The sequence below is a fragment of the Calonectris borealis genome, unplaced genomic scaffold, assembly GCF_964195595.1.
Source record: "Calonectris borealis unplaced genomic scaffold, bCalBor7.hap1.2 HAP1_SCAFFOLD_238, whole genome shotgun sequence".
Classification (NCBI taxonomy): Eukaryota; Metazoa; Chordata; class Aves; order Procellariiformes; family Procellariidae; genus Calonectris; species Calonectris borealis.
Genome location: NW_027441622.1, coordinates 5001 through 30632, shown reverse-complemented (window position 1 = coordinate 30632; position 25632 = coordinate 5001). Strand labels below are relative to the sequence as shown.

Here is a 25632-nt window from a genome sequence, read left to right as displayed (position 1 = left end):
GACGAACGAAGTGAATGATAAGATCGAACCTTCGTCTTTTGTGTACGAAAACATTGTAGAATTTTGTGAAAAAGCAGTATTGTATATCTAGCAAGTTCTATGATAAGAAAACCTCCGATAAAGTCACTAAGACAGTGCGGGAAGGAAAACTAGTCCCGGCATCTTATTAAAGGTTAAAAGAAAAGATCAATAAAGGGAAGATACGAAATGGGTAACACTCAAAAGGGAGTCTTGAAGAAAAGCCCCTTGGGCTGTGTGCTTGCTCATTGGAGAGATATCGTTGGGATCGGAGGGACGGAAAATAGAAAAATTCTTATTAAATATTGTAATCAATGGTGGCCATTGTATAAATTGGAAAGTGAGGCTAAATGGCCACTTAATGGATCAATAGACTACAATACTCTCCTACAATTGATGCTATTTCTAAGGAGAGAAGGGAAGTGGGATGAAGTTTCATATGCAGATATGTTTTTCACCCTCCGAAACCATCCGGAGTGGCAAAGGGACTGTGGAATGGCACCACCACAGGACCCTATGGTACTCGCACTTGAGCGAGAAAATAAAGAATTTAAAGGTAAACTGAAGCGGTGTTGCTCGGCATGCAGTATTGGACAGAGGTGTTTGAAAGCAAACAAAATTCACCAGGTGCCGGAACCAGATCTAACTGACCTGTTTAAGCCTCCCCCTCGACCACAGGAACAGGATGCGGACTCGGACGAAACTTCCACCCCCCCGGACAGCCCTGTATCTTCCCGCACCAGAAAGAAAACTGCCCCAGTAGCCTTACAGGCACCTCTTCGAGAGGCGGTGGCACCTGATGGCGGGACGATGCTAATCAAGGTACCTTTTTCCACTACTGATTTAGGGGAATGGAAAAGGGTTGCAAAAGATTATAGGAGCGATCCGATCGGTGTAGCTAAACATTTTCAGTTTATTGTGAAACAACATAACCCTGATTGGAAGGACATACAATTATTATTAGACTATATGACTGAAACAGAAAAGCAATTGATTTTAAAAACAGCAGGGAGTTTGGCTGATGAATACTATAGGACTACAGGAGGGGATGTTAAGGAATATTTCCCTCTACAAGATCCAAAATGGGATGCGAACAGATCTGCAGAAATGGTAAAACTACAGGGGTATCAGGAGTGGATTTCGAGAGGAATGGAAAAGGCTATACCCAAAACCGTAAACTGGTCGGCTCTATATGCAATTAAGCAAGGTCCCTCCGAGTCCCCATCTGAATTCCTGGATCGACTGAGGGATGCAATGCGCCGTAACACACCGCTGGATCCTGGATCCGAGGTAGGAATACAACAACTAGTCTCTCTGTTTTTGGGTCAGTCCACAGGGGACATTAGGCGCAAGCTCCAGAAGCTACGTACTACAGAAAGTAGAAATTTGGAGGTGTTGCTAGATGAAGCATGGAGAGTATTTAGTAACAGGGAAGAAGCATACAAACAGGTATGAAGGAGAATAATAGCAGCTGTCAGGGAAGAGGAAGAAAGGAGGCCTAGACGAGAACCATCTCGGTTAGGCAAGGATCAATGTGCACTGTGCAAGGAATTTGGTCATTGGAAAAGGGAATGTCCAATAAACTGAATCAAGACTTGATGCCCCTGGAGAACGATTACATCATGGTAAAGGGGGCAACTGGCCAAAGTGAAAAGGCGTATTTCTGTAAACCTTTGAAATATAAACTGGGAAAACAATGGGGAATTCACAGATTTCTATATATGCCCGACTCTCCAAAGGCCCTATTGGGAAGAGACTTACTAGAACAATTAGGTGCAATTCCTTTATATTCGAAAAAGGAGAAATTTCTCTGAAAGTAAAAGATCAAGAATACATTCAAATCCTAAGTTTATTCTTAACCAGTCCTTCCATAAAAGGAGAAATTAGGGAGGAAGTCTTAAATCAGGTATACCCTGGGGTATGGGCTACCGATGTACCAGGAAGAGCAAAGAATGCATTACCTATTGAAGTTAAACTTAAAAAGGGAAACCAACAACCAGTAAGGATTAAGCAATATCCCCTAAAGAGAGAAGATAGAGAAGGGATTCGGCCGATAATTGAAAAATTTTTACAATTCGGACTATTAAAAGAATGTGAGTCTAATTTTAACACACCCATATTACCAGTTCGTAAGCCTGACGGGTCGTATCGTGTAGTCCAGGATCTACGGGCCGTAAACAAGGTAACTGAGGATCTCTACCCCGTGGTGGCGAATCCATATACTCTGTTGACTACACTAACACCTGAATTAGCCTGGTTTACTGTTATAGACTTGAAAGATGCCTTCTTTTGCCTCCCTCTCCATGAAGCCAGCCAAAGATTGTTTGCATTCGAATGGGAAAACCCCAAAACTGGTCGCAAGACTCAACTCACCTGGACGGTGTTGCCACAAGGATTCAAAAATAGCCCTACCATTTTTGGCAATCAGCTTGCAAAGGACTTGGAATCATGGGAAATCCCGTCTGAAAAGGGAAAACTGCTACAATATGTGGATGATATCCTGATTGCCACCGAAACAGAGAACGATTGTGTCACCTGGACGGTGAGTCTATTAAATTTCTTGGGGCTCCAAGGGTACCGGGTGTCTAAGAAGAAAGCCCAAGTAATACAGCGCAAAGTGATTTATTTAGGCTATGAAATCAGTGCTGGGGAAAGAACTTTGGGACAAGCCCGCAAAGAGGCAATCTGCCAAACCCAGAGACCTCGAACAGTGAAAGAGTTACGGACTTTCTTGGGAATGACTGGGTGGTGTCAGCTGTGGATTTATAATTATGGACTGCTTGTTAAACCATTATATGCCCTAATAACTACCAGCCAGGGACACCTTGAATGGAACAACCAGGCCGTACGAGCCTTTGAGAAACTAAAGAAAGCCTTGATGTCAGCTCCAGCTTTGGGGCTCCCAGATGTGAGTAAGCCATTTCTCCTCTTTTCCCACGAAAAACAAGGGGTTGCAGTGGGGATACTAGCACAGAATTTGGGTCCCGATCGACGAGCAGTTGCCTACTTTTCCAAACAGTGGGATACAACTGCGAAGGGCTGGCCTGGATGCTTGCGGGCAGTCGCAGCTGTAATACTAAACATACAAGAAGCCCAAAAATTCACTCTGGGTCAGAAAATGACTGTGCTGATGTCCCATACAGTATCTGCAGTACTGGAAGCGAAGGGTGGACATTGGCTTTCTCAACAAAGATTTCTAAGATATCAGGCTATATTGGTAGAACAGGATGATGTAGAAATAACAGTCACTAACATTGCCAACCCAGCTTCCTTCCTAGAGGGAAACACAAGAGAACCAGTGCATCGTGACTGCTTAGAAACCATTGAAGCAACATACGCAAGCCGACCAGATTTGAAAGACAGCCCCATAGAAGACGGAGAAAACTGGTTCACAGATGGAAGCAGCTATGTCCTGAGTGGTAAAAGATACGCGGGATACGCTATTACCACTCGTCAAGAGATAATAGAATTAAGGCCTTTGCCCCTAAATACCTCGGCACAGAAAGCGGAGGCCCTACTGTAAGGCAAGTGATCTCTGCCTCCAGACAAATCCCAAGAATACCCCCAAACCAGAAATGGGCCAAATTGGTAAAGGTAATGGGCCTGGGCAACAGTGGCAGATCGATTTTTCAGAACTCCCAAGAAAAGGGGAGTATCGATATTTATTGGTATTAACTGACACCTTTTCAGGTTGGCCAGAGGCATTCCCTACCAGGACAGCCAAGGCTCGGGAGGTAACTAGAACATTAATACAAGAAATAATACCACGTTTTGGGGTTCCAGCAACCATATCTTCTGACAGAGGACCACATTTCATCTCCAAAGTAGTACAACAAATTAGCCGCTATTTGGGCATAGATTGGCAGCTTCATACCCCATATCGCCCTCAGTCGAGTGGCCAAGTAGAAAAATGAACCACTTAATTAAACAGCAGATTGTGAAATTGGGATAGGAAACTAACTTGGCCTGGCCTCAGTCTCTTCCTTTGGCTCTTTTGCGCATACGAACTAGGCCAAGAGCAAAGGAAGGACTGAGCCCTTTTGAAATCTTGTGTGGACGACCCTATAGAATACAGAAAGGGATGTCCACACAAGTCGGGGATGAAATCATGACCTCCTACATGGTTGCATTGGGGAAACAACTCAGGAAGGTTGAGAAATATGTGGTTGGGACTCGAAGCAGGGGTTTGGATGGTCGCCCACTGCTACAGGTATTCTTAATACCTTATGTCACCCTATTGTTTTTCTCCTAATTCTAGTTTTTATTAGTATTGCTTTATCTGCAATACTGTATGTTTTAAATTGGCGAATGATAAAACAAATAAGGCACTTGAGGTATGACTATCAGCACCGACAACAAATTGAAACAGGCAGAAATCTTATAAAGGACCTGGAGAAGAATGGGATAATATAAAGAAAATTAGTATAGGGTTTAGTATAGAGTAAAAGAATTTACTAACTTTTTAGAAAAGGGGGGACTGAGACAAGGGATTAAGGAATTTTAGTAGTTGAATGATTAATAGTAGTTAGAAGATTGAATCAGTAGGTAGGGGTTTGATACTTTGTTCCTCACAAGGCCGGCTCAGCCTGATAAGGCCGACTTAGCTATGGTGTAAATTAACTGAGGCGCCTCACAAGGACAGCTCCCGATAAAGACTAAAAACTTGTCTCAAGAAGCCAGCTAAAACTGACCCTGCGGTATGGACAAAAGTAAGAAGACAACTGAGCCTGCGCAAGAACAAAAGGTTACTAGCGGTGACGAAGAGGAACTATCAGCCTTCATCCCCACGACCCCTGACGACCACCACTAGGAGGCAATGCGCAAGCGCAGATGGGAGGGGTCTATGGAAATGACTTCTTGGAACTCATTTTAATACAAAGCGGGGACAGGTCATGCATATGTATAGGCATATTACAAAACTTTATGAATATGTAATATTTTACTGTATATATTTATGGTGAGTGCCGCATTGAGGCGCGCACGATTTTGGTGGGACTACCCCCCGTGCCGCCCAGCGCTGAATAAACATACCTACTTTACAATCTCATAGATTGTGCAGTCCGGTTTCCGCAAGTCACTTCCTTTGGCAGTACAGGCACCCAAGGCAGTACAGCCCACATTCAAGGAACAGCTAGAGGATATTGGTGTCGACCATCAGCAGAGGAAGCAAGCTTTTTTCGGAGGCCAAGGTGATGAAGCAGAGTCCTTATTTTCACTGTTTGATTTTCATCATGGGGCTGAGGGGGGCTGGGACATGTATAACAGGGTCCTGGACTGGGGAGCTGTCTATTAGATGGGAGGCTGTGAGATATCACGTATACCACTGGACAGGTGTTAGAACCCAGTGCTTGGGTCAGACCAACCTGGCAGAACCATCCCGCCACCTGAAGTAATGCGTACTTCTGTATTGAGATTTTAATAGCTTGGTCCGCATCACCTTTGGCTTTTCCTCATCGAGCTCATATTTTTGCAAGAAGCGTCTCTCATCAAGCATTTGGCTCTGAGCGGTCTCTATTAGACTTTTGGTGCCTGTCTTCATTAGATTTTGTGACCATCAAGTCATATTTGGCATCTGTCTGCACTCAGCTCTCCTGTAACTACTATGCAGTTTTGGTTTAAGACTTTATAGTGGAATGTTATCTAGTAGTAGCATTCTGTCTGCAAGTAGCTTCTGGCAGCCCAATCTACTGTCCCGTATATGTCAGTGTTCTCATTTGAGCATGCTGTCTACTGAGGGGTTCTCCATGCTGTAGCTCACAGAGTTATTTATCCATAAAGGAAGAGTCTGTCTTACACCAGCCACGGTCATTTGCTATCCGTACTTCTTTAGCCATTTGGCCAATCGGTCTTTATTTATATTTGAGTCATCTGGCAGTAACTGTAATTTTTGTATGTCGGTGGGTGGTTTGAGTTATTCTTGTAGTTAATTAACGGGTCTAGGATAAGCAGGATAGTCAAGTGAGGCATGCGTTATTTGCTTTGTTGCTTTGATTTTTGCAGGTGACGCACATAGCGTCCGAGGAGCAAAGCGGCACCTCGACAAGTGGTCTGAGAAGGTGAGGCGAGCGTCAGCCCAGTCAGTGTCCGAGAGGAAAGTATCCTGCGGCAGCTCCATGAAGCTTTTGTCTTTGGTTTTGTAGGTGCCGTGCAGGCCACCTTTGGAACTGGATGAGCATTTGAGGTGAGCTGGGCAGTAGAGAGGAGGAGCACAGGACCGGTGATTTCGCACAAGTGCGATGGTAATTTTGTCTCTTGGTATCTTAGGTGCCACAAATAACAGCGGCCGCAGCCTCGGACTCTGCCATCAACGTGGAGCAGGTGAGCGGAACAACACGGCGCTTCTGAGGATGAGGTTGTTGTGGAAGAGGTTGGCGTCTACTGTCATGATGCTTACTGCTGGTGTTGCGGGTATTTCTTTTCTGCAGATGATGAAGAGGAACCTGGTAACTGCAGGAAAGTATCAGCCAGATGAGTTGTTTTTTGTCAAGGATAGATTCAGACCTCCCAGTTCTCTGAAAGCTAAGTTGAGGGACTGGCACTGGCGAGGGGGCAGGGGCCAAGGTTGGCAATTGCAGGAATGGGGATTTAAATTTCCTGTAGGGCAAAGGGCTGTCCAGGAACAGTCTCCTTTGGGCGGGTAAAGGGCGCGGGTTACTCTTCAGCATGACACCAGCATGTGCTGGGCAGGGCAGTTCTAGCCTGTTGTGTAGTTTGTGTGGTCTGTCTTCTGTGTCTTAGATTCGTCCTCAGGTCTCGAGCGCTATTCCTAGGGCCTCGAATGCCTGTACTTACCGCCGTAGCGCCGATCGGGTGCTTGTTTTCTTGCGTTCCTAGCTTAAAGCGTGGATCGCTCTCGCATCCTGGATTTTTCCAGATGGTCATCTTTTGCGGCGTTCTTCCTGGCTGTGTGAGCACCTCTACTGTACAGTTGTCCATTTTTGCTGACTGGGATCATTTCCCTCCATCCTTACCTTTCTTGGGTCTCGAAGCCAGGCTTATTGTGTGTACGTCTTCTCAGTTTTGAGAGTAACTTCTTGTCATGGGTCACGATGTTCTACTCTTTCTCTGGGGTTGCCGTAGAGCCTCCTCACGTCACCGTGACATGGGTAGTCTTGCCTGACAACATCTTCCGTCTGGGTGTCATTCTTCTCGCCGAGAGTTTTCTTACCTTTGAGGTGTGTTGTTTGTAACGTTCCGTGTAGTGTCGGTCTGTGTGTGTGTGCGTTTGGCTTGGAGCCGCCCTGCCCGTGGGTGTAGAGTCAGGGGTAGTTAGAACAGCGATAAGAGTCTACGGTTAATATGTTGATATGCCTAGACTATCGAGGCAAAGGTTGTGCAGTCATCTTGACTGAGTAGCTGTCAGCAGCAGGTGAGGAAAGCAATTTCTGTAGTGTTTTGCAGGTGCAGAGGGGATGACTGGAGCTGTGTGGGAGAGTGAGCTATAGTGGTAGTTGAGCAGATGGAACCTCCAAGGTGTTAAGGCTTGTATGCATAGGGCTTAATGTTTGATTTATATCTTTCGTTTAATGGCAGGCTGTAGTTTGATTCTAGATGGTATTCCTAACAGGAAGCAAGTCCTCTGGAATTGTTAAGCTATCACTGTGCATCCGGGTTACTTGTTTGATGATATTGGTTTTGCAGATGCAGAGGGACAAGCTGCACACCCAAGGGTGATGGAAGAGCGGAGCGCTGTAACGAGGTGGGTTGGCGTGTGGTTTTAGGAGGAAAATGTGACTGGTGGCTATATGACCACATTATAGTAAAGTTTTTTTTAATTGGAAGGTGCGAAGCGAGGAGCAACATGGGATATAGGCACCGGAGCTTACTTGGGCAAGGTGAGCAGCGGTTGGTGAGCTGAAGTAGCAGTTATTCTTCAGGTGTTCTATTCCTGATGTAATTATAAGCAATCTGTGTTGTTTGCGTCTTGCATGCGGTGCAGAAACCTCAGGGTGGCAACCCAAGCTGACAGAGGCTGGATGGGCGAGCTGTCCAGGTAAAGGAGCGGAAGACACAGAGATCGGCATGGGCTGCGGTTTCCAGCAGTATCTCGGCATGTGCCTTCTAGCTTGTGTTTTTGCAGGCGCCGCACACGGGCTCGGAGGGGTGACACCGTGTGCTGACAAGCGGTCCAAGAAGGCGAGGCAGTTGTGGGCCGGGCTGGCGTCTAATAGCAAAGTATTATATGGCAAGTCAGCGAAGTGTTTCTCTCTGGTTTTGCAGGTTCTGTGGGGGCTGCCTTTGGAATTGGCTGAGCGTTTGAGGTGAGCTGGGTAATAGAGAGGAGGAGCATGGGGCTGGTGATTTCTGGCAAGTGCAACGGTAATTTTGTGTCTTTTGGTACCCTAGGCATCATAAGCGACTACAGCCGCATCGTCTGACTCTGGAATCAGCACAGAGCAGGTGAGTGGAATGCCACACGCATCTGAGGTGGCGGGTGTTGTGGGAAGGTTGATGTTGGCCGACGTGATGCTGACTGACGGCACTGTTGTGCATGCATTGATTTTTGTTTGGTTGGGTTTTTTTTTTCAGATACTGAAGAGGAACCTGGTGACTGCAGGATTAATCCAGTGGGATGATTGTGGTTTTCCTTGTTGAGGACGGATCGATACTCCTGGCCGTCTGAAAGCTAAGTTGGGCCACTGGCGCTGGGTGAGGGAGGGGACTGGGTTGGCAATTGCATGAAGGGGTTTTAAGGACAGTGTAGGGCAGAGAGCTGTCCAGGAACAGTCTGCTTCAGGCAGTTAAAGGCAGACGGCTACTCTTCAGCATGACACTAGCGTGGGCCAGGCAGGGCAGTTCCAGCCTGTGTCTGTTGTTGTGTAGTTTGTGTGGTCTGTCTTCTGCGCCTTAGGCCTTCTTCGGGTCTTGGTGTCCATGTTACTCTTTGCGCTCGAGGAGCACGGCACGTGCCTGGGCACCATCCCGAGCGTCTCGAACGCCTGTACTCATCAGCATAGTGACAATCAGGTGCCTGTTTTCTTGCATTACTAGCTTAAAGCGCGGATTCGTCTCCCATCTGGGAAATTTCCCAATGGTCCTCTTCTGTGGCATCCTACCCAGCTGCTTGAGCGGCTCTGCTCTCTAGCCATCCACTTTTTTTGCGAACTGGGATTTCTTCCCCGCATCCTTACGCTCTTAGGTCTTGAGGCCAGGCTTCTTGCACGTACATCTTATCAGTTTTGAGAGCAACTTTTTGTCACGGGCCACGACGTTATACTTTCTCTGGGGTTGCCATAGAGCCTCCTCACATCACCGTCATGGTCCTGCGGGTCGTCTCGCCTGATGGCGTCTTCTGTCCGGGTGTTGTCATTCTTGCCAAGAGTTTTCTCTCGCCTTTGAGGCATGTTGTCTGTAGCATTCCGTGTACTGTCGGTCTGTGCGTGTGTGCGTTTGGCTTGGAGCCGCCCTGCCCGTGGGTGTAGAGTCAGGGGTAGGTGGAATAGCGACAAGAGTCTATGGCTAATATGTAGATATGCCTAGACTGTTGAGGCCAAGGTTGTGCAGTCATCTCAGATCAAGTAGCCATCGGCAGGCTGCTTGGTCAGCTTTTTCAATAGCTTTTATGGGGATGAGCAGGGTTGTGTTGGAGGGGCTGTTCAGGGGTAGTGAAACAGATTGAATCTCAAAGGTGTTGTATGTGTGGGGCTTCAACGTTGTCGGTTGGGTTTGTTTTTTTTTTTAACGGCAGGATGTATGTTTGTTTGGATTCTAGATGGTGTTCTTAACAGGAAACAGGTCCTCTGGAATTGTTAAGCTATTGCTCTGCAACCCTGTGACTTGTTCGATCATTATGTTTTTGGCAGATGCAGAGGGACGAGCTGCGCACCACAGGGCGACAGAGGAGAGCGGAGCAGAGTGCTGTAACTAGATGGGTTGGTGTGTGGTATTAGAGGGAAGATGTGACTGGTGGCTATATGATTACATTACAGTGGTTTTTTTTTTTAATTTGAAGGGACAAAGTGAAGAGCAATGTGGGATATAGGCACCGGAGCTGACTTGGGTAAGGCGAGCGGGTGAGTGGTGATTGGTGGGCTGAATTAGCGGTTATTTTTCAGGTGTTGTATTGCTGGTGAAGTTATAAGCAATGCATGTTGTTTGGGTCTACAGGTGGTGCACAAACATCAACGTGGCAACCAAAGCTGACAGAGGCCAGGTGGGAGAGCTGTCAAGGTAAAGGAGTGTGAGACACGAATTGGTGTGGGCAGGCTGCAGTTTCGGGCAGTATCTCAGCATGTGCCTTTTTGCTTGGGTTTCTGCAGGTGCTGCATGCAGACTTGGAGGGGTTCTGCTGCTGTGTGCTGACAAGGGGCCTGAGAAGGTGAGGCAATTGTGGGCCGGGTTGGCATCTCGTAGCAAAGTATTACATAGCAACTCTGTGAATCTTCTCCATGATGCTTCTCCCTGATCTTGCAGGTGCTGAGCGGGCTGCCTTTGGAACTGGATGAGTGTTTGAGGTGAGCTGAGTAGCAGAAAGGAGGAGCACAGGACAGGTGCTTTCGTGTCTCTTGGTACCATATGCGCCACAAGCGATGACAGCTGCAGCCTCTGATACTAGAATCAGCGTGGAGCAGGTGAGCGGAATGCCACAGCATGTCTGAGGTGAGGGATGTTGGGGGAAAGGTCCATGTTGACTGATGTGATGCTGACTGATGGCATTGTTGTGCATGCACTGGTGTTTGTTTTTTGCAGGTGATGAAGAGGAACCTGGCGACTGCAAGATTAATCCAGTGGGCTGACTGGTTTTCCATGTTGAGGATGGATTCCGTCTCCTGGCCATCTGAAAGCTAAGTTTTGAGGCACTGGTGCTGGAGAGGAATCAGGGGGAGCTAGTGGATAAGGCTTAGTGGACAAGGTTGGCAATTGCATGAAGGGGTTTTAAAGGTAGTGTAGGGCAGGGGGCTGTCCAGGAACAGTCTGCTTTGGGCAGATAAAGGGAGCTGGCCACTCTTCACTATGACGCTGGGCAGGGCAGTTCCAGCCTGTCTGTTGTGTAGTTTGTGTGGTCTGTCTTCTGTGTCTTAGGCCTTCCTCAGGTCTCGATGTCCTCATTGCTCTTTGTGCTTGAGGGGCATGGGTACCATCCCTAAGGCCTTGAATGCCTTCACTCATCAGCATAGCACCTGATAGGCACTTCTTTTCTTGCATTACAAGCTGAAAGTGTGGATCAGTCTCGTGTCTCAAACTTTCCGGATGGTCATCTTTTGCAGCATCCTTCCTGGCTGCGTGAGCAGCTCTGCTCTCCAGCTGTCCATTTTCACGGACTGGGATTTCTTCCCTGCATCCTTAGGTTCTTAGGCCTTGAGGCCAGGCTTCTTGCACATCCATCCTCTCAGTTTTGAGAGTATCTTCTTGTCACGGGCCGTGAGGTTCTACTCCTTTTTCTGGGGTTGCCACAGAGCCTCCTCACGTCACCGTTATGGTCCCACAGGTCGTCTTGCCCGACAGTATCTTCTATCTGGGTGTCATTCTTCTTGCCAAGAGTTTTCTCTCCTCTTTGAGGTGCATTTTTTGTAGGGTTCCATGTAGTGTTGGTCTGTGCGTGTGTGTGTGTGTGGCTTGGAGCTGCTATGCCTGGGGGTGTAGAGTCGGGGGTAGGTGGAATAGCCATAATAGTCTATGGTTAATATGTTGATATGCCTAGACTGTTGAGGCAAAGGCTGTACAGTCATCTCAGACTCAGTAGCTGTTGGCAGGCTGCATGGACAGCTCTTTTGATAACGTTTTATGGGGATGAGCTGAGCCATGTGTGAGGTGCTGTGCAGGGTTAGTGAAGGAAATTGAATCTCAAAGGCGTTAAGGCTTGCATGTGTATGACTTAATGTTTGAGTTATAAAATTTGTTTAATGGCAGGAAGTATAGTTGGATTCTAGATAGTATTCCTGCATGGAAACAAGTCTTCTGCAATTGTTAAGCTATTGCTCTGCATCCGAGTGACTCATTCAATATTGTTTTTGCAGATGTAGAGGGATGAGCAGAGCACTAAAAGAAGGAGGATTGATGGGTGGTATTAGAGGGAAGATGTGACTGGTGGCTATATGACTACACTACTGTATTTTTTTTTTTATTTGAAGGTGCAAAGGGAGGAGGACCGTGGGATATGGGCACTGGAGCTGACTCGGCCAAGGTGGGCGGTGATTGGTGAGCTGAAGGAGCGGTTATGCTTCAGGTGTTGTATTGCTGGTGAAGTTATAAGCAACCCATGTTCTTTGGGTCTCTTACAGGTGGTGCACAAACCTCAATGTTGCAACCCAAAATGATAGAGGCTGGACAGCTGAGTGGCCAAGGTCAATGAGAGGGTGATAGGAAACACTGTGGGCAGGCTGCAGTTTCAGGCAGTATCTCAGCACGTGCCTTTTCGCTTGGGTTTCTGCAGGTGCCGCACGCAGGCTTGGAGGGACGCCGCCGCCACATGCTGACGAAGGGGTCCGAGAAGGTGAGGCAGTTGTGGGCCAGGTTGGCGTCTAAAGTATTAGACGGCAACTCAGCAAAGTGTTTCTCTGTGGTTTTGCAGGTGCCGTGTGGGCCGCCTTTGGAATTGGATGAGCATTTGAGGTGAGCTGGGGGGTAGAGAGGAGGAGCATGGGACTGGTGATTTCTCACAAACGCAATGTTAACTTTGTGTGTCTTGGTATCTTAGGTGTCACAAGTAATGGCGGCCGCAGTGTCCCACTCTGGAATCGGCGTGGAAGAGGCAAGTGCAATGCCAGGGCTCTTGTGAGGATGAGGGTGTTGTGGAAGAGAGTGGCGTCTACTGTCATGATGCTTACTGCTGGTGTGTGTGTTGGTTGGTGTTTTTTTTTCCAGATCCTGAAGAGGAACCTGGTGACTGCAGGAAAATATCAGCTAGCCAATGTGTTTTTTGTCAAGGATGGATTCAGACCTCCCGGCCCTCTGAAAGCTGAGTTGAGGGACGATGGCTGGGGAGGGGGCAGGGAGACAAGATTGGCAACGGCAGGAAGGTGCATTTAAAGTTAGTTAGGGCAAAGGGCTGTCCAGGGACAGTCCCCCTTGGGCAGATAAAGGGAGCAGGTTACTTATCAGCATGATGTTAGCGTGAGCCGGGCAGGGCAGTTCCAGCCTGTGTCTGTTGTTGTGTAGTTTGTGTGGTCTGTCTTCTGTGTCTTAGGCCTTCCTTAAGTCTCAATGTCCTCTTTGTGCTTGAGGAGCACAGCACAAGCCTCCAGCGCCATCTCTAGGATCTTGAATGCCTGTACTCGTTGGCATAGCGCCAATAGGGCGCTTTTTCCTTGCGTTACAAGCTGAAAGCGTGGATCGGTCTTGTGTCTCGAAGTTTCCAGACGGTCCTCTTTTGCGGCATCCTTCCCGGCTGCGTGAGCAGCTCTGCTCTCTAGCCGTCTCTTTTCATGGACTGGGATTTCTTCCCTGCATCCTTACGCTCTTAGGTCTTGAGGCCAGGCTTCTTGCTTGTACATCCTCTCAGTTTTGAGAATAACTTCTTGTCACGGGCCATGACGTTCTACTCTTTCTGGGGTTGCCTCAGAGCCTCCTCACATCACTGTCGCAGTCCCATGCGTCGTCTTGCCAAGCGGTGTCTTCCATCCGGGTGTCATTCTTCTTGCCAAGAGTTTTCTCTCCTCTTTAAGCCATGTTGTTTGTAGGGTTCTGCGACGAGCGAGGGAAGGCAGGCAGTCGACTCAATGTGAGGGATAAGGCCAGCTTCAACTTTATTGTAAAACCCTACACATATTTATACACTAAGTTCTACCTTATGCATACTTGTCTCACAATCATTGGCTTAGCTCTAAAAATTACATTATCATATTCCTCCTACTTTCGGTTACTGCTACGTGGTCCGGGTTCCATCCTGTTTTTCTTATACTGTACTTTCTCAAAGTTGCTTATCTGCACAGAGCAAGGTCAGCATGACTTTCTTTTCTCCCTTGTCAGCATGACTCAGAATTTTCCCACCGCGGCCTAGTCTGGCTAACTTTCTCCAACATTTCCCCCTTTTTCTTTTTGGACCACCAGTACATTGTGGTTCATTTTTACAACATTATTTAAAATACAGTGATATGCTATTTTTACTATAACTATAATTGTTAATAAAATACCAAGCCAGCGCTTGCTCAGTGCCTATGTTGGGCACTAGGGAAGCAAATACCTTGGCTGTGGTTGACCATAATTCTATATTGTTGTTACAATCTGCTTGCAATTGATGTATAGACCTTTTGTGTCGATTTGTCGCTACTGTAGGTATATTGAGCCAACTTTGTCAGCTAACTGTGAGCAGAGTTAATTTACCTACATAACAAGGCCCTCCAAAGGCGTTCTTTGGAATGCCAGGCCATGCTCGATCCCCACAGATCAAAAAATATCCGGGGGGAAGAGCTTTGGCCGTATCATTGTTCCACAAAGAGTTATTGGTTCCCTTCATACTCCGTCCATAGGCACTGAGTGTTTTGGAAGCGTTATAATTCCCACAATATTGGCCTATTTCGAATCCTTTCGTAAAAGGTGAAACAACAGTCCAACCGGTGGTATTAACAAAAGGGTTGTTATCATCAGTGCGGCTGCTTATGCCGATCAATGACTGAAAGGTCTGGGCCTGTGCGGCAAAGCGGCTAAAGCTGCCAAACACAAAACATGTCTGAGTAGTAACGTTATCAGTTGCATTTCCAATTTTTTCTGACCCCAAAAGGTCAATTTCTTGGGGGTCCCAAGGGAGAGTGTGATTTAGGGCTCTTATTAGTTGTACCGAGCAATTTGCTACAGTAACATTTATACAATTAACTGTTACAGACGTCCAATTATCAAAATCTCTGGCAATAATTTCAGGAAAGCCTATCAGACATGTTTTAAAGGGCTCAGTTGCCGTAGCTGAACTCAGGCAAAAGTCTGTCGTCCCAGTTTTATTCGCCCACGCCACCCATAAGTTCGCACGGCTGGGCAACGGCATCGCTGGGATCAGTACAGACAGAGCTGCATTGATCATCATCAGCAACAGCAGCTTTGGTCCAGCGGCTTGGAATCCACTTCGGCCCTGTGGGAGTAAGTACACACATATAACCTCTACCCATATACTTCACTTCTGCTGGACCTTTCCACAGTCCGGTTGCTGGATCTCTATACATAACGAAAACTGGCTTGTCATCCTTATTTTCTTTAGGATAACCATGCACCCATGCTGGTGGCTCTTTCTGATCTGCAAAAATACATAAATGATTTAGCACAAAAAGAGTCTTAACAAGTCTTTCTTGTACATCTGAGATTTCCCTAAATTTTTGCAAATATTGTTTCAGCGTTTGATGCGTCCTTTCAATGATAGCTTGTCCCGTGGGTGAGTGTGGAATACCAGTAGTATGTCGCACTCCCCACGTTTGGAAAAAACGTTTCACTTTGGCGCTTGTGTATGCAGGGCCATTGTCAGTTTTTATCGTTTGTGGCACTCCCATAACTGCAAAACAACTAGTCAAATGTCGCATTACGTGCAGTGCTCGTTCTCCTGTTTGTGCCGTGGCCCATATAAATTTGCTATAGGTGTCAATCGTAACATGTATATATCTCAGTCTGCCAAAGTCAGCAACGTGAGTCACATCCACTTGCCACAATTCTCTGGCCTCGAGTCCCCTGGGATTCACGCCGATTCCGAGACCAGGCCCATGGTGGCTACACGTAGGACAGGCCCACACAATCCCCTGTAAAATGTCCATAAAATATCCATAAATGTACACAAAATGTCCACTGCATTCATTTAGTCCATGACTTTGGGCTCCATCTGTTATGGTGGTCACTCAGGTCAGCAGAGGTGGTGCGTTGCATGGAGTTACTGGGCACCAAAGCCGGCTCAGGTCGGGTCACTGCTGCACTTGCGCTGCTCCTTGTAAAGTTTGTCCTCCGTTGGTTCAGGTGGTTCCTGCTGCTTGGGCATGGGCTTATCCACAGTCACAGACACCTCGGGGTGTCCTGTCCCGCATGGACTCAGCCACAGGTCACAGTCCCTTTGATTCGAGTTCACGCTGCAGTTCCAGCCTGTCCAGCACAGCAGCACAGAAGCAGCAGCGATGCCCTGGCCATCTGCCGGCCCAGGCGCATCCCTATTGCTGTTATCAGAATGTTCCCAGGCACAGCACAGTAAGACGATAAGCAGTGCAGCAGTACAGCAAGCAGCGAGAGCAAAAAAGCAGCCACTAACGAGCACAAGACTCTAATACACATTAAGGCAAGCAAGGCCCATGGCAAGCAAAAGAGCCTGCGAATTAATAGCTAAACAGCAGTAACAGCTATAAATTCAATCTAGCACATTTCAATCAAACGTGTCGTTATCTTGAATTGTAGTCTTTGGTTGCATTCCGGTAAATATCCATTCTAATACTCTCACAGTCTCCCCCTTTTTCTTTTTGTACTGCGTGAGTGCACCAATAAAATGTGTGGGGCCGTGCAAAACGGTTAAGTCCACAGGTAAGTCAGGGTCAATACGATCCACTGCTTGGTCAACGATGTGGGTACTGAGTTTTTGAATCACAATCGATAAGTCCTCGTAATATAAAAAGTCCTTGGAGACCACTGGATGATCGCCCCAACAACAACGCTCCATGAGATTGTCCATTGATAACTATGGGCCCTTTAATTCCTGTAGCAATTTTTCGCGGCCGGTCGTCAATTAGCGTGACATCTACTGCTGTTGCCAGATCCAATCCGAGGCTCCCCCTGGTTGCTGGTCGAAGTTGGGTTGCTGGTCGAAGCTGGGCAATGGCGTCTGGTATCTCTGCACTGTCGTTTGGTTGGGGGCTGCCGTTGGCCTGAAGGTGACCGGAGCCGCGATTGGTGTCGGTGCGCTGCGGCTCTTGGCGCTCGGTTTCCCGTTTCCCGAACGCCGGCAGACCGTAGTATTATGATTATTCATTTGACAGTTCTGGCAGCTCCCGACATTGTCGACGCAGATGTCCTGGGTAGCCACATCGGAAGCACTTATACTGTCGTCGGCCAGTCGTCTTACTTTGGTGGGCATCCGGAGGCTTCAGTGGGGCAAGAGCTGCAAACGCCTGTCCCTGCGCCTTGACTAATTTTTCCCCTAGTTCTCTGGTTGTTTCAACTAACATGGCTTGAGCTCCTACAGGAACTCTACTCATTCGCTCTAACATGACTTCTATGGTGGCGTCTAAGGGTAAGGTGACAAGGATGCCCTTCGTATAAGTATTACAATTCTCTAATACACACTGTCTCAGCAAAGGTCCTTTCATAAAATCTGCCATATCTGCGTGGTCAATAGCGTCTGTGACTCTATCTACAAAAGATGCAAAAGGCTCCTCTCTTCCTTGTTTAATTGATATATATGAGGGAGGAGCTGGTGTAGTTTTAACTTTCTGCAAGGCTTCTCGTGCTAATTTCATAGATTCTAACAACACGTCTGGACCAGTTTGCATCTGCATTTCTACAGAGGCAAAAGGACCTATACCCATTAGTTGTTCTACAGTTACTCCAGCTAAATGATCATTTGGGGCTCGGGGCAAGTGCGCAGATATTTCACAAAGTCTTTGCCAGTGAGCTTGCCAAAGTAATTGTTGTGATTGCTTCAAAATAGGCCTCATTATGTTCTTAATATCTTCTGGACATAGCATTCCGCTACCCCAGATATAGTTTAGCATTTGCCTTGCACATTAACTGTGTTTCGCAATTGATTTAATATTTTCCAATCTAGGGCCTGATGCACCCCAGTCATAGCCCCCGCGTTATCTACCTGGTAGATTACCGGGAAGGCATAAAAGTCTATGGCTAATATGTTGATATGCCTAGACCGTCGAGGCAACGGTTGTACAGTCATCTCGGACTCAGTAGCTGTTGGCAGGCTGTGTGGACAGCTCTTGCAATGGTGTTTTATGGGGATGAGCCGAGCCGTGTGGGAGGGGCTGTTCAGGGGTAGTGAAGGAAATTGAGTCTCAAAGGTGTTAAGGCTTGTATGTGTAGGGCTAAATGTTTGACTTCTAAATTTTGTTTAATGATAGGATGTATAGTTAGATTCTAGATAGTATTCCTACACGGAAATAAGTCCTCTGGAATTATTAAACTATTGCTCTGCATCCGGCTGACTCATTCAATATTGTTTTTGCAGATGCAGAGGGATGAGCAGTGCAGGGCGATGGTCAAGAGGCGAGCGGAGCACTAGAAGAAGGTGGGTTGGTGGGTGGTATTAGAGGGAAGATGTGACTGGTGGCTATACGACTACATTATGGTATTTCTATTTTTCTTTTAATTTGAAGGTGTAAAGCAAAGAGCAATGTGGGATATGGGCACCAGAGCTGACTCGGGCAAGGTGACCGGTGATTGGTGGGCTGAAGTAGCGGTTATGTTTCAGGTGTTGTATTGCTGGTGAAGTTATAAGCAAGCCTTGTTGTTTGTGTCTTACAGGTGGTGCGCAAGCTTCAATGTGGCAACCCAAGCTGATGGAGGCCGCTCAGCTGAGCGGCCAAGGTAAAGGAGAGGGAGATAGGAATCACTGTGGGCAGGCTGCAGTTTCAGGCAGTATCTCAGCACGTGCCTTTACGCTTGGGTTTTTGCAGGTGTCGCACGCAGGCTCAAAGGGGTGCCTCTGCCGCATGCTGACGAAGGGGTCCGAGAAGGTGAGGCGATTGTGGGCCGGGTTGGCGTCTAATAGCAAAGTGTTACGTGGCAACTGAAGTGTTTCTCTGTGGTTTTGCAGGTGCCGTGCGGGCTGCCTTTGGAATTGGATGAGCATTTGAGGTGAGCTGGGTAGTAGAGAGGAGGAGTATGGGGCTGGGGGTTTCTGGCAAGTGCAATGGTAACTTTGTGTCTCTTGGTATCCTAGGCATCACAAGCGATGACAGCTGCAGCGTCCGCCTCTGGAATCGGCGTGGAGCAGGTGAGTGGAATGCAATGGTGTGTCTGAGGTGGAGGATGTTGTGGGAAAGGTCCATGTTGACGGATGTGATGCTGACTGGCGGCACTGTTGTGCATGCATTGGTGTTTGTTTTTTGCAGGTGATGAAGAGGAACCTGGCGACTGCAGGATTAACCCAGTGGGCTGATTGTGGTTTTTCCTGTAGAGGATGGATTCAGACTCCCGGTCCTCTGAAAGCTAAGTTGAGGCACTGGTGCTGGAGATCGGTCGAGGGAGGGAGGGGACCGGGTTGGCAATTGTATGAAGGGGTTTTAAAGACAGTGTAGGGCAGGGGACTGTCCAGGGACAGTCCCTCTTGGGCAGTTAAAGGGAGCAGGTTACTTATCAGCATGATGTTAGTATGAGCCGGGCAGGGCAGTTCCAGCCTGTGTCTGTTGTTGTGCAGTTTGTGTGGTCTGTCTTCTGTGTCCTAGGCCTTCCTCGAGTCTCGATGTCCTCTTTGCGCTCGAGGAGCACAGCACATGCCTCAGGCGCCATCCCTAGGATCTTGAACGCCTGTACTCATTGGCATAGGGCCAATAGGGCGCTTTTTTTCTTGCGTTACAAGCTGAAAGCGTGGATCGGTCTCGTGTCTCGAAGTTTCTCGACGGTCCTCTTTTGCGGCAGCCTTCCCGGCTGCGTGAGCAGCTCTGCTCTCTAGACATCTATTTTTGCAGACTGGGATTGTTTCCCTGCATCCTTACGCTCTTAGGTCTAGAGGCCAGGCTTCTTGCGCATACATCTTCTCAGTTTTGAAAGCAGCTTCTTGTCATGGGTCATGACGTTCTACTCTTTCTCTGGTGTTGCCATAGAGCCTCGTCATGTCACAGCCCTGCAGGTCTTCTTGCCCGACGGCGTCTTCCGTTTAGGTGTCATTCTTCTTGCCGAGAGTTTTCTCTCCTCTTTGAGGCGCGTTGTTTGTAGTGTTCTGTATAGTGTTGGTCTGTGCATGTGTGTGTGGCTTGGAGCAGCCCTGCCTGGGAGTGTAGAGTCAGGGGGAGGTGGAATAGCCATAAGAGTCTATGGTTAATATGTTGATATGCCTAGACCGTCGAGGCAACGGTTGTACAGTCATCTCGGACTCGGTAGCTGTTGGCAGGCTGTGTGGACAGCTCTTGCAATGGTGTTTTATGGGGATGAGCCGAGCCGTGTGGGAGGGGCTGTTCAGGGGTAGTGAAGCAGATTGATTCTTAAATGGAAACAAGACTTTTGGAATTGTTAAGCTATTGCTCTGCAACCGGGTGACTTGTTTGATATTATTGTTTTTGCAGATACCTAGGAAGGAGCCATACACCAAAGAGTGACAGAGGAGGCGAGTGTAGCACCGTAAGAAGGTTGTGGTAAGGCTGCTTTCCATAATCTTTGAGAAGTTGCGGAGATTGGGTGATGTCCCAGAAGACTGGAAGAAGGCTAATGTCACGCCATCTACATGAAGGGCATAAAGGAGGATCCAGGAAATTGTAAGCCCATCAGTCATACTTCAGTCCCTGGGAAAGCTGTGGATTGAATCCTCCTGTGTGGTACCACAAGTCCAATGAAGCACATGATTGGGAAAAGCCAGCATGGATTCACCAAGGGCAGATCATGCTTGACAAACCTGATTGCCTTCTATGACAAAGTGACCTGCTTGGTTGATGTGGGGCGAGCGGTGGACATGGTCCTGGATTTCTCCAAGGCTTTTGATATGGTTTCCCACAGCCTCCTAGAGAAAGTGATGTGTTACAGTCTAGACAAGCGGTCTGTTTGGTGGGTGGGGAACTTGCTGACAGGCAACCCCCAGAGGGTGGTAGTAAATAGCTCCTTTTCAAACTGGCAACCTGTCACAAGCGGGATCCCCCAGGGATCGATATTGGGCCCAACACTGTTAAATATCTTCATAAGTGATGTGGATGATGGGATCGAGCGTACCCTGATGAAGCTTGATGATGATACCAAACTGAGTGGGCAAGCGAACGCTTTGGAGCGGAGAGCCACTCTGCAGGAAGACTTGGATAGGCTGGAAGAATGGTCTAATGAGAACCTTATGAAGTTCAACAAAGTCAAAAGTTAGGTCTTGCACCTAGGAAAGCATATCCAGGAGTGCGGTACAGGCTGGGAACTATCCAGCTGGGGAGCAGCTGTGGAAAGGGACCCGGGGGTCCCGGTGGAGAACAAGCTAAATCTGAGCAAACGGTGTGCTGCTGCAGCAAAGAAGGCCAAGATGATGCTGGATTGCATCAACAAGGGCATCACCAGCAGAGATATAGAAGTCATCATCCCCCTCTACTCGGCGCTCACCAGGTCACACCTGGAATACTGTGTGTGGTGTTGGTCCCCATTATACAAAAAAAGATGTGAACAGGCTGGAGAGGGTCCAGAGAAGGGCCACAAATATGATCAAAAGACTGGGAACCCTGATACATGAGGAAAGGCTGAGAGAATTGTGTGTAGTCTTGAGAAAAGAAGGCTTAGGGGAGACCTCATCACCATGTTCCGGTAGGTAAATCGTGGTTACAGAGATGATGGAGACTCCCCTTTTACAAGGAGTCACATGGAAAAGATGAGTGGTAATGGGTACAAGTTACTCTTGAGGAGATTCCGATTGGACACAAAAGGAAAACTTTTCACAATGAGAACAATCAGCCATTGGGATAATCTCCCCAGGGAAGCGGCAGATTCCCCAACATCGGACACTTGTAAGATTTGGCCAGACGGGGTGCTGGGCTATCTCGTCTAGACCGTGCTTTTGCCAAGAAAGGCTGGACCGGATGATCCTTGAGGTCCCTTGCAACTTGGTATTCTGTGATTCTGTGATTAAAGCGCGTCAGCCTTTGGTGTTGGAGGGAAGGTGAGTCTTGTTGGTTGTATGACTGCATAATGTTGTGGTTTTTTTTTCCCGAAGATGCAAAGCAATGAGGCAAGTGGGATATGGGCGTGGGAGTTAACTCAGGCAAGTTGAGCAATGACTCGTGGGCTGAAGTAGCAGTTACTTTTCAGGTGTGTATTGTCGGTGAAGTTATAAGCTTTACCTGCTGTTTGGGCTTTACAGGTGGTACACAAGCTTCAACATGGCAGCCCCAAATGATGGGGGCTGGGTGTGCAGGTAAAGGCCAAGGTAAAGGTGGGGAAGATGAGAATTGCTGCAGGCAGGCTGTGCTTTTAGTTTGGGTTTTTCCACATGCCGCAGGTAGCCTCAGAGGGGCATAGCTGCCCACTGAGAAGCGGTCGGAGAAGGTGAGGAGGTTGTCGGCTGAGTCACCATTTAATAAGCAAGTATGACATGGCATCTCGGTTAACCATTTACCTTTTGGTTTTGCGGGAGCTGTGCTGGCGAGGAGGAGCGTGGGGCTGGTGATTTCGCCCAAGCGCAACGGTAACTTTGTGTCTCTTGACATCTTGGGTGCGACGAGTGACAGTTGCAGCATCTGACTTTGGAATTAGTGTGGAGCAGGTAAGCAGAGCACTATGGTGCTTTTGAGGAGGAGGCTAGTGTGATGCTGAATACTAGTACTCTTGTGGTTTGGTGGGGTTTTTTTTGGTGTGGGTGTGGCTTTTTTTTTGCATATAAAGAGGAACCAGGTGAGTGCAGCAACATCCTAGTTAGTGTTTTGGGTTTGTTTTCTTTTTTTTTTTTTAAGATGGATTGAGATCCCTGGCCCTCTGAAAACTAAGTTGAGGGACCAGGGCTGGGGAGGGAACAAGGTTGGGAATTGCAGGAAGGAGTTATGAAGTTAGCGTAGGGGAGAGAACTGTCCAGCAACAGTCCCTTTTGGGAAGGTGTAAAGGGAGCGGGTTATTCTTCAGCATGATGCTGGTGTGTGCCGGGCTTGGCAGTTCCAGCCTGCGTCTGTGGTGTTGTGTAGTTTCTGAGGACTCTCTTCTGTGTCTTCTACCGTAGTTTTCTCAGGCCTTGATGTCTCCATAGCTCTTTAAGATCAGCAGGCGCCTCGGTAGCCCTCCCCAGGGTCTCAAATGCATTGTCTCATCAGCATAGTGCCTGTTGAGCCCTTCTTATCTTGCCGTTGTAGCTTCAAGCATGGACATGCCTGGTCAGCGTTGCATCATAGATGTTTCTGAGGGGTATCTCTTGCGGCGGTGAGCCAGGTGGTGCCAGCAGCTCTGCTCTCAGGAGTTCTGTTTCCACAGTTGTCTTTAGAGGTTTCACCCGCGTGTCCTTAACGGTCTTAAAGCCCAGCTTCTCATGCATCCATCGTTCTGGGTTTGATGGTAGTTTTCTCTCATGGGCTGTGGCAGTTGACTCTCTTTCCTGGGGCGCTATAGAGCATTTGTGCCATTGTGGCACCTTAGGGCTTCTGTGCTGGAGGCATCTTCCCTACGGCAGTCATTCTCGCTTGTGGTCTTCTCGTGTCTCACGATCACATTGTGGCGTCTGCGTGCAGTCTCTGTCTGTGTGTCAGGGTTGGAGCTGCGCTGCCTGGGAGCGTAGCAATAATAAATATATTATAGCTTTATGGTATATGGTGATATGTTGATCTGGCCAGATTCTTTAGGCAAAGACTGTACAGTCCATCTCTGGGCAAGTAGCTCTAGAGAGCGGCCACAGTTACTTTCGTTGTGTTTTGTGGGTGCTAGAGGCTGCACTCTGGCCTCTTGGGAGTGGCAGTTTGCAAGGTAGTCGAGTGGACTGTATCTTGAACTTGCCTTAACTTGTCTATGTAGGGCTTAATATCTGGTGTGGTTTTTTTTCCATCTGCAGTTAGAAGGCATATGCAAAACAAGACAGGCTTTTAGTCATGTCAAGCTATCGGTCAGCATCCAGGTGACTTGCTTTACATGCTTTGATTAGCACAGGCTGTTTGGATGGAGGTTGTCTGGGATGTTTTTTTGTATAGCCAGTAGGTATTGCTAAGCAGGGTGTACAGTCCCTTTTGTAGTTTTTTGCAGGTGCCCCAGGGTGATTTGGATCCGTGGAGAAAATTCTCGAGCGCATCTTGCCAGAGCGTCCAAATTAAGTGAAGAAGGAGCAGGCCCGGTGAATGTAGCGAAGCGTCTTCCTCGGCTTGCTGTTAAGAAGGCTGAAACTTTGGAGTTGTACGGAACGGCAACGTTGCTTTGAAGTGTGTGGCGAGACAGTTCCGGGGATGGGTCTAGAATGGGGGCAATATGCCATCGTGGCAGGTGGGTGGTGAAACAATGGTGTTTTGAGTGAGGGGTGAAGCAAGTGGTTGTTGAATGAGTGTTAGTTTTTCAATGTGCCTAATCTTGTATGTGTGAAGTATTTTATCGCAGGTTGTATTTAATGTTGAGAGTAGTATTTTTTTTTTTTAAATTATAATAAAAAAAAAACCCCGGCTGGGGGATTTTTCTTTTTTTTACCCCCCCAGCTGGGGTTTTTTTTCCCCCGGTCCCGGCCGCTCTGCAAGGTGACGTTCATCGCCAATGTCTGGGCAGACGTCAGGCTTGGGCCGGGGTTTTTGCAGGCAGGGTGATTTTTGAGGCCTCTGGGAATGCTGTTCCTGGGGAGCGGCGCAGACACGGGGTGATGTCCCATTGTGGCAGGCTGGTCGCAGAATGGATCGGCAAGAGTGAGGGGTAGCTTGTGTGGTAGCTGAATGAGCGGTGTGTTTTGAATGTATATAACCTTGTTTCATTATGTGGTGTTTTTTTATGTTTCTTTGCAGGTTGTGTGTGGAGTTGAGTGGTTTTTTTGTGTTCAGAGAGTTACAAAAAAAATTATATTAAAACCTAGACAAGGGATTTCCACACCACCCCTCCTGCCCCCCCGTCTAGGGGTGTGTATGTTGGGTGTGTGTGTTGTGTTCCCCCCCTGCCCCGGTCCCAGCAACTCTGTAAGGGAGTTGATTGCCAATGTTTGGGTGGAGGTTGGGCTCGGGCTGAAGTTTTTGCAGAGAGGGTGGTTTTTTCAAGGCCTCTGGGAACACCATTCCTGGGGAGCGCTGTGCTGGAATGTGGCATTTGCCTGTCATTGCAGGGAGGTATGTTGTGTAGCGAATGGTCATGGGAAGATGATTGATGATCTTGCAGTTGAAGGGTGTGGGGAAATTGGAGCAGGTTGTCAGTGTTGAAGAGGACCAGCTTGTGAAGCAGGTGGGCTAAACTTTATTGTTTACTGTTAGGATTGTAAATTCTTTTGAGGGGCTTTGTAGTTTCTGATGTAATGACACTTTATGATTTTTTTTTTTTATTTTTGTGCGCAAGCACAGAAGTAGGGGGCCCATTGAGATGAGCGGAGCTCGGTCACTTTCTGCCTAGGAATCCCAATTGTGGAGACGATGTCGCCTCGAAGAGGCAAACAGAGATGTAAAGCAATAGACTGAGAATGTAATGGGAGGGAGAAACGTGGAAAAGACTACTAGGTATAGAATCACAGGCACTAAATACTTGCGCCGACTGTAAAGGTAATGATGAATTTTTAGAGGTCAAATGCATTTCAAAGAGTGAATTTCAAAGAGTGAGAAGTGAATAAATGTAATTGTAGCAAGTATTTGATCAACCTGAGAGTAATTTTTGTCTCTGTAGTACAAGTATATTGTAGAATTGAAATGTAAAAAATAATATGGGAAAATCTACTGGAATTAGCAATGGACCAATTTTAAATTGAAAATTATAAAAACAAAATACAGGCAGTAATGTATCCCTATTGGAATCACAGTAAAAACTGAAATAACAAATGAAAGTACAAAACTAAGTGGGTGTTGTTAATACCTATTAACCAAAATTGCCAATTGGAGGGTGGTGGTGGTGGTGGTGGTGGGGAATTGTTACAGGCATTGACAGCTCTTGCTTGAGGACTATTAT

At 47.6% G+C, this 25632-nt stretch overlaps 3 long non-coding RNA genes across 3 annotated transcripts; all 3 read left to right on the top strand.

The window, feature by feature from the left end:
• The first annotated feature begins 5173 nt into the window (after positions 1-5173).
• Positions 5174-6323, top strand: LOC142077387 (uncharacterized). Its single transcript, XR_012671772.1, has 4 exons — positions 5174-5220; positions 6019-6074; positions 6159-6199; positions 6283-6323. It is a non-coding gene; the product is annotated as an uncharacterized LOC142077387 (long non-coding RNA).
• A 1333-nt stretch (positions 6324-7656) lies between these two features.
• Positions 7657-8280, top strand: LOC142077386 (uncharacterized). Its single transcript, XR_012671771.1, has 3 exons — positions 7657-7717; positions 7801-7853; positions 8239-8280. It is a non-coding gene; the product is annotated as an uncharacterized LOC142077386 (long non-coding RNA).
• Positions 8281-20144: 11864 nt separating this feature from the next.
• LOC142077385 (uncharacterized) lies at positions 20145-25487 on the top strand. Its single transcript, XR_012671770.1, has 4 exons — positions 20145-21700; positions 23748-23991; positions 24806-24921; positions 25038-25487. It is a non-coding gene; the product is annotated as an uncharacterized LOC142077385 (long non-coding RNA).
• Positions 25488-25632: the final 145 nt, after the last annotated feature.